Genomic DNA, 6950 nt, shown 5'->3' with positions numbered 1-6950 from the left:
ACACAGCTTTTACAAAATGAATTCCGTTCAACACGAGGTAGCTACCTGGGGTACTTCTGTTTTAATTGATCTCACCAAAGTTGAAGTCAGTAGTCAGAGTGTATCTCTACTCATAATAGAACACAAGTTCCCAGGCCTTTCAGATACTCACCTATCTTTTAAAGCGAAAGTTATATCCCATTACCACATGCTCGGAAAATAGATCCCACACGGCTACTGGGCTTTTAACATCTATATCGTTCTTAAGAAAAGAACGTTAACGTAAGAGAAAAAAAAACAACTGAGACACAGATCATCAAGATTCTGATTTTGTCTATAAAAATACCGATCGCTCTTTACAATGACAAGAAAAAGTGAAATTCAATTTTCAGAATAGAAAAAAAAACCCTTAATAAAACTAATCTCACGATCGTGAACCTACAATGATGACGGTTTTCTTCATCTTATGAAATTGACGTTATATTATTGATCTTATAATATTGATTTTAAGATATTTAATTTAGTACTCCGTAAAGGCAATAACTTCTGCTACGTCTACCCTAGTAGTTTACTAGGTGGTAAACTTAGTCAAAGCAACCTGACAAAATAGAGAACTTGTGATTAATACCAGTAAGTTGGACATTTTGCTGTCCATAAAATTGCATATTGAGGGAACTGGGGGTGGAGGGCGTGGATGAAAGCTCTCTGAGTCTACAGAGGCAATAAAAAAAGTTATACTACAGGCGTTAATTTGATATCCCACTTTATGATTTAACAGGGCTTTTAATATTTCTCCTTCACTGCGTAAGAAACTCAGAGGTATGTTATTCAGTGTTGTTCTAAGCTCTATTTGTACCTTTGTTCAGATTTCTTTCTGGCTAAGCTTCGACTTTGAAATAAGAAATTAACTTTGATGGTTGTATCGATCCAATTCAGAGTAAGATCAGTTTTAAAACTCTTGTAATCGTTTTGATTTCAACTTATCCTTGCAGATCAGATCTCACTTCAAAAGAAGGATCAATAGCGTCATCCCAACCATAGATGAAGGAACGATCATAAAACGAGCCTCGCAAGTGAATGAAACTGATGGGAGTATCGTTTTGCCAAGAAATATTCATGTTCAGCCTCGCAATAACAATGAAAGTGGTATTGAAGCCTCTGAGATCTGAGTCACCATCGTAGTCTTTTTCTACAGTCTAGCTAGATCTGTGTATAGGAGGAGTGGTTAGGGTGCTGGACTTGTAATCCGGTGTCCCGGGTTCAAGTCCTCCACCCTGCCACTCACTGGATTTGTTCTTGGTTTCCCCTAGTTCAACTCCTCGACTGTGCTCTGTAAATAGGCCACTGGTCTGCCTCCTGCCAGAGGGGATTTTTAAGCTCTTAGTTAGTCTACATTGAGGCTGAAAAGCCCCTAAGGGGGAGCTTCAATTGACGTATATTATTATATTATTATTGTTATTATATCTTAAATTAAGTTCGTTTAGAAAGTTTGGTACCCCTCAGAAGAGCCGGATAACTTTCAGAAGCTGAGGCTCTGATAGCTTTGTATTTGATCCAAAGTATAATAAAATAACAGTTGAAGTAATCATAATGAGAAGTATCCTTTTTGTCGAAAATGAGTACCAAATCTAACCAAGGTCAGATGGTCTAGAAATCCAAAACTACATCCAAGAAACAAGTCGTGAGAGTAAGGGAACTATCTAGGGTATCTCAGAAGGAAAATATATTTCTCTTTTTTCTTTTATATACTAATAGTAGCTCGCCGATGAGTATACCTTAGAACTGGTTAGGATTTAATCACCGTGATAGAAAATCTTCCTCAGATGTTTCCTCTAACCGCGTTCTCGATAAGCCCGCAATAACGTAGTTTGGCCAGGAATATTAATGTATCAAATACATGACCTCTTGCGTGACAGCCGTTTAACGGATCGCATCACATTTTTTGTCATTTTTTAGCCTTTTCAAGCTCTTTTCAAGCTGGACGTCCTGCCTATGGCGGGCCAAGAAAGAAACTTTAAGGAATTAAACTACAAAGTCCTTTAATATGATGTATATTTTGATTTGTAAAGAAATCATACCAGACCTTTTTAAAGGCCTTTCAATGGGTCGTGACAGCTATTCAACAGTTCGCGTTGCATTTTTGACAAAATAGCCCAAACTCTTTCAAACTTGGACGCGCCGCTTTTAGATAGAGAGTTGGAGGAATTAAAATGTAAGGATAAATAAGGGCGGACGATGTAATTTCTGACGCTTGCTTTACTGCGATTACTGGAGATCACCATGGTAAGCTAACCACGACCGCAGCCGCTCTGACTGAGCTATGGCAGTTCGGTTATATTTTGTTTTTTTCTCTGGACACGAACATGGACACTTCTACCATCTCTCCCCGTCCCCCCGCCCTCCCACCTTCATCTACCCCACTTCTGAAGTTTAAGAGTCACCCTCAATATCTTTTACCTCATTTGTTTGAAAGGAGAGGAAATGATGTGCGATATTTTCATAAAGCGGGATCCCTTTAAAGAACAAAAGGCAAGCTCCTAATAATTGGACGTTTTCCACTATATATTATGCGAGATTTGTGTCTCTAAGATAGAAAAAATAATTTTGGGATTAAAAATGGTTCATGCCATAGCTATTGTTGGGTTTACCCAACTGATTTAAAGCAAAGGCTATTAACTCCCTCGCGATTTACGATTTATTCCAATCACGAGATGCTAGATACTTTTACTTCCTCATTTTTTCGCATAACGCAGTACTCACAAATCTTCGGCCAGTTTTGTTGATATTCGATATCCTATTTGTTCTCGATTTGTTCCCTGTAGTGCTCGCAGAGTTTCAGGAGTGTTTGCATGTTGCATGTCAAAAATCCGTTTTAATCCATAATTCGTTCTACTATCAATTTTTCTTAAGCTTTTCCCAAGAAACGGCGAAGCCATGTTGTTATTGCCTACCAGTCTTCATCTATTTTTCTGAATCTTTTAATTCTGTAACAGCAGAATTTTCGGAATTCCCGATTAATATTAGTAGGTCACATACCTCTGCAGTTTTTCCTGACATTGTGATTCTATGTGAAGCCTGATTAACGTAGAGCTTTGAAGAATGTTTGCGAGTTTCGTGCTATAAAGTTATGTTTGTTACTAAAGCCTGCTTGCTTACGTAAAATCCTCTTAACTAATTTGCTAGTCTAAATTTGCTAGTCTAATTTGTAAAATTTCTAATTTCTAATTTTCTAATTTCTAAATTTTTCTCATGCTCACGAAGATAATCTTCACATTTGACCTTAAAGAAAAACATAAATGAGAAAGTGTCACAAACGGAGAGCAAAGATAGTTGCTAAGATTATAACTCCATAATAAATGTTTTGTAAGAGCATTTTTTGTTGGGGCATTAAGACCCATTGACCGTAAGTATCGAAAATCCGCCGACAGTTGCAAAATATATCATACAAGACCTTTTTTAAAGGTGCATATGACACGGAATTTTTTCTCTTGTTTCTGGTAGTTGGATATCCATAGAAAACGTTTCGAAGCTTTGAAAGAGCTGGAAAATGTAAAAGCATTTTTTTCTACTGTAAAGCAGTAGCTTGAACCGTATAAATCGGCATGTCTACGGCATTCTGGTCAGATTTGCCGTGAAGACAAAACATGCCCGTGTAGCACGGACACCCTATCCCCAGTCGTTATTGTGTGTATCATAGTTGGCCAAAAACCTGACTGTATAGGACTGAAGCCCCCCACCCCCCCAAAATTGGCTCAACTAGAGGAAGAATAAACCGAGGTATGTTTAAGTACAAAATGTCCATTATAATGGTAATAAATTAACACTTTCCACCTAGTTTGTAATTTTTTTTCTAAGCTGTAATTTTTTTCTGAGCAATAATTTTACTTCCCAACAAGTATTTGTTTCCCATCACAATTATGAATAATTTGTAGTGTCTTTTTTTATGCTGCTCTTCCCTCACTAATCATTTTATTTTATTTATTTATTTTTGCTTTTTCTTTTCTTTCTTTACTAACTTACTGCCATCTGCAACATAAAATGTAGTAAGCTAACAGAATACTTCTGGTTTATATAGCTCCCTGATTCACAAAGTAACATTACTATCTTGGTACTACTAGAAAACAAATTTTTAAAAAAACAAATGTTTAAAAAACAAAAGGTAAAATAATTATAATAATATAATTTAATCGATTTATGTGAATAAAGCACTGTATTTTCTTTTCTCATATTGCAACAGCCTTGAATGAATCAACTATCTTCTAAACTTGACTTCTTATATTCAGAAGCTGCTTGAATTATAAACAAACAACTTATGTTGGGTGTTTATGGAGGTGGAAAGAACATAATGATTATGATGATTAATCTTCCAAATTAAAAATGTCAGAGGGAAATTATCAGAAGTATTTCTGAAGTCAAAGTTGTTTGTTAAAAATGTTCAGGAGAAAATTGATTAAATTAAGTCAGCTGTCAATTCCCAGTTAACACTAAGTCATGAGGAGTAACCAAAAGCTTGTAATTAGCCTGTGTACTGCTGTGCCCATCCAGTCAAATAAAAATCAGGGATGGGATATTCCCAAACGTAAACAATGATAGCACCATAAAAATGTCCTTTTCCCAACTTATTACTGGGGAGGGGAGCACTGGTATGGCTACACTAGTTGTAGTCAATAAGAGATTCTTAACAAATTTTGGCAATATACATACATTTTGCCACCTTGAAAGAAAATGGCTACAATTCAAATAGGAATGTTTCATAACAATGTTCTGTAGGGATATGATGTAATATTACTGATGGGGATCATAATTATCCTTACAGTGGCAGAGCATGTGATGTGTATGTAAAGCAAAGCAAAGCAAAGCAAAGCTAATCTTAAAGAAAAATGAATGGAAGAAGAGTAGTTGATTATTTGCATAAATTAATGCAAGGCACATGCAAGATAGTGGAATATACTTCAGGTAAACATACATGTGCCTGTAAAAGTTTCAAACGACTGAGTTATAAATATAATAATAATAATAATAATAATAATAATAATAATAATAAAGTGGGTTTCATTAAAAATGCTTTCGTGTAAAATAATTAGAGCTATTTGGGAAATTAAAGTAGCTGTTGTTGAAACAGAATAACGCTTGTTTAGTGATGTTTACAAAGGAAGTGGAAATCGGAGAAATTGGGAATTGTTTGCTGCGCTAAGGCTCGACAAAGATTATTATATAGGCGATTGATTAAGGGCGCTGAAAATATGCAATATTTGAGACCGTCCAACATGATCGGTTCATTTATAACTTATCTTGAATTAAGCCTTTACTGACAGCAGTTGATAGTAGATCTCTATTACATGTCTTTAGTACGTTTGGTTGTGCCTGTTCACGAGATAACTTGTTGATAAAACTGCAAGTATATGAAATGAACAAATGTTTTCATATTTTGATTACGGACACCCGTTCTTAAAGGCACAGAAAATCAGAGGGGTGGAATGGCGAAAAATCAGTCTATAAAGGTAAAGTTCTCATCCAAGCGAATAATTACCAAAATGAAAAGGCACCGCACGTCGGCGGAAAGTGAGTGTATGAATATTTTCTCAACACAATAATTACCTGTACACTTAAAAATCCAACCAGTCTTCAAACTCGCTGGAAAAGTATCTTACAGAACTTTTCTCCTGCTCTGTCTGGATAACTATCGCTGTTTTTGACAATTCTGAAGGCGAGGGCGACTGAAGAACCAAGATCGCGCTTCGCAACTGGACGGCCAGCCTAAGACAGCAAACAGCACACAACTCCAAACAAAGTGATTTTAGTATTAAAAAAACATTCAAAGGATCAAATATAACAAACAAGGAGAAGTATCATGCATGTTTTGCAACTTAAAGCCACGCAAAAGGCCGATGTCTTCATCGAACTCAGTCTACAAACTTATGGAAGCGCTTGGCAGCCTAAAGTTGATGACCACGGACCTGTTACTGTGACGTCACGAAAACGTATTTCCGCGTTGTCATTTAGGCGTGCTTTGAACTTTACGATTTTACGGAGAAAAAAAGCGCGATAGAATTTTTTTATATAATTTCGAAAAAGGTTCATTAAAAGGGTCCTTCAGAAAAAATTAAATGAATTACGAAATTTTGCAACTGTCTGCGGATTCTCGATATTTAGGGTCAGTGGCTCTTAATATCAATATGTAAAAGTAACAGTAGAAATAATGTGAATCGGCTGGTGGATGTTCAGCCGGGTGAATTGTCGGGGCCGGTAGGTTAACGAGGTTCCTTTAATTCCTTAGGGAAAATCCTTTATTGTTGAGGTAGATGTATGGGAACGAGGCTTTTAAGGTGTAGTTATGTATTTTATGGAATATGAGTAGAACTTAATGAAAACTACGAGGAGCTGCAAATATCAACAGAAATATTCAATAAGTTGTGACACTAGACGGTAGGATCTGTCTGAGAATGCCATCTTGACATAATTGAACAAATGACCTAGCAGCAGAGGAATGGCAGAAATGTCAGACAAGGCGTTGAAAGCAAATTGGTTATTTATCACGCAATTATGAATGAATAATTCCTTATTTCCCAAAGGGAATTTCAAGTTCGCAGTAAAGATTGAGATAAAGAGTCGTGGGGATTATTTAACACGCAATTATAAATGAATAATTCCTTATTTCCCAAAGATAATTTCTTCGCAGTAAAGATTGAGATAAAGAGTCGTCAGTGGCTGTTTCATTATCGGAACCGTAAGAATAACCCCAAAATCTTTGCCCGATAAACTGCTTATACCCGGAAGGTCATGCGTTTCAGGCTTGTGATAATCTATCTATCCATCTTTTTCAACTTATTTTGATAATCAACTGCATCCTCGTAAGAGGAGGTTCCACACCGTTTGTTTAGAAATTACAGAGCGAAACCAATTGTGATGGAAACTCAGTGAAAATTACAACAATATCCTTAACCGTTTTTTAATATATATTTACGTTTTTG

The sequence above is a fragment of the Stylophora pistillata genome, chromosome 3 (assembly GCF_964205215.1).
Source record: "Stylophora pistillata chromosome 3, jaStyPist1.2, whole genome shotgun sequence".
Taxonomy (NCBI): domain Eukaryota; kingdom Metazoa; phylum Cnidaria; class Anthozoa; order Scleractinia; family Pocilloporidae; genus Stylophora; species Stylophora pistillata.
Note: the sequence above shows the minus strand (reverse complement) of the source record.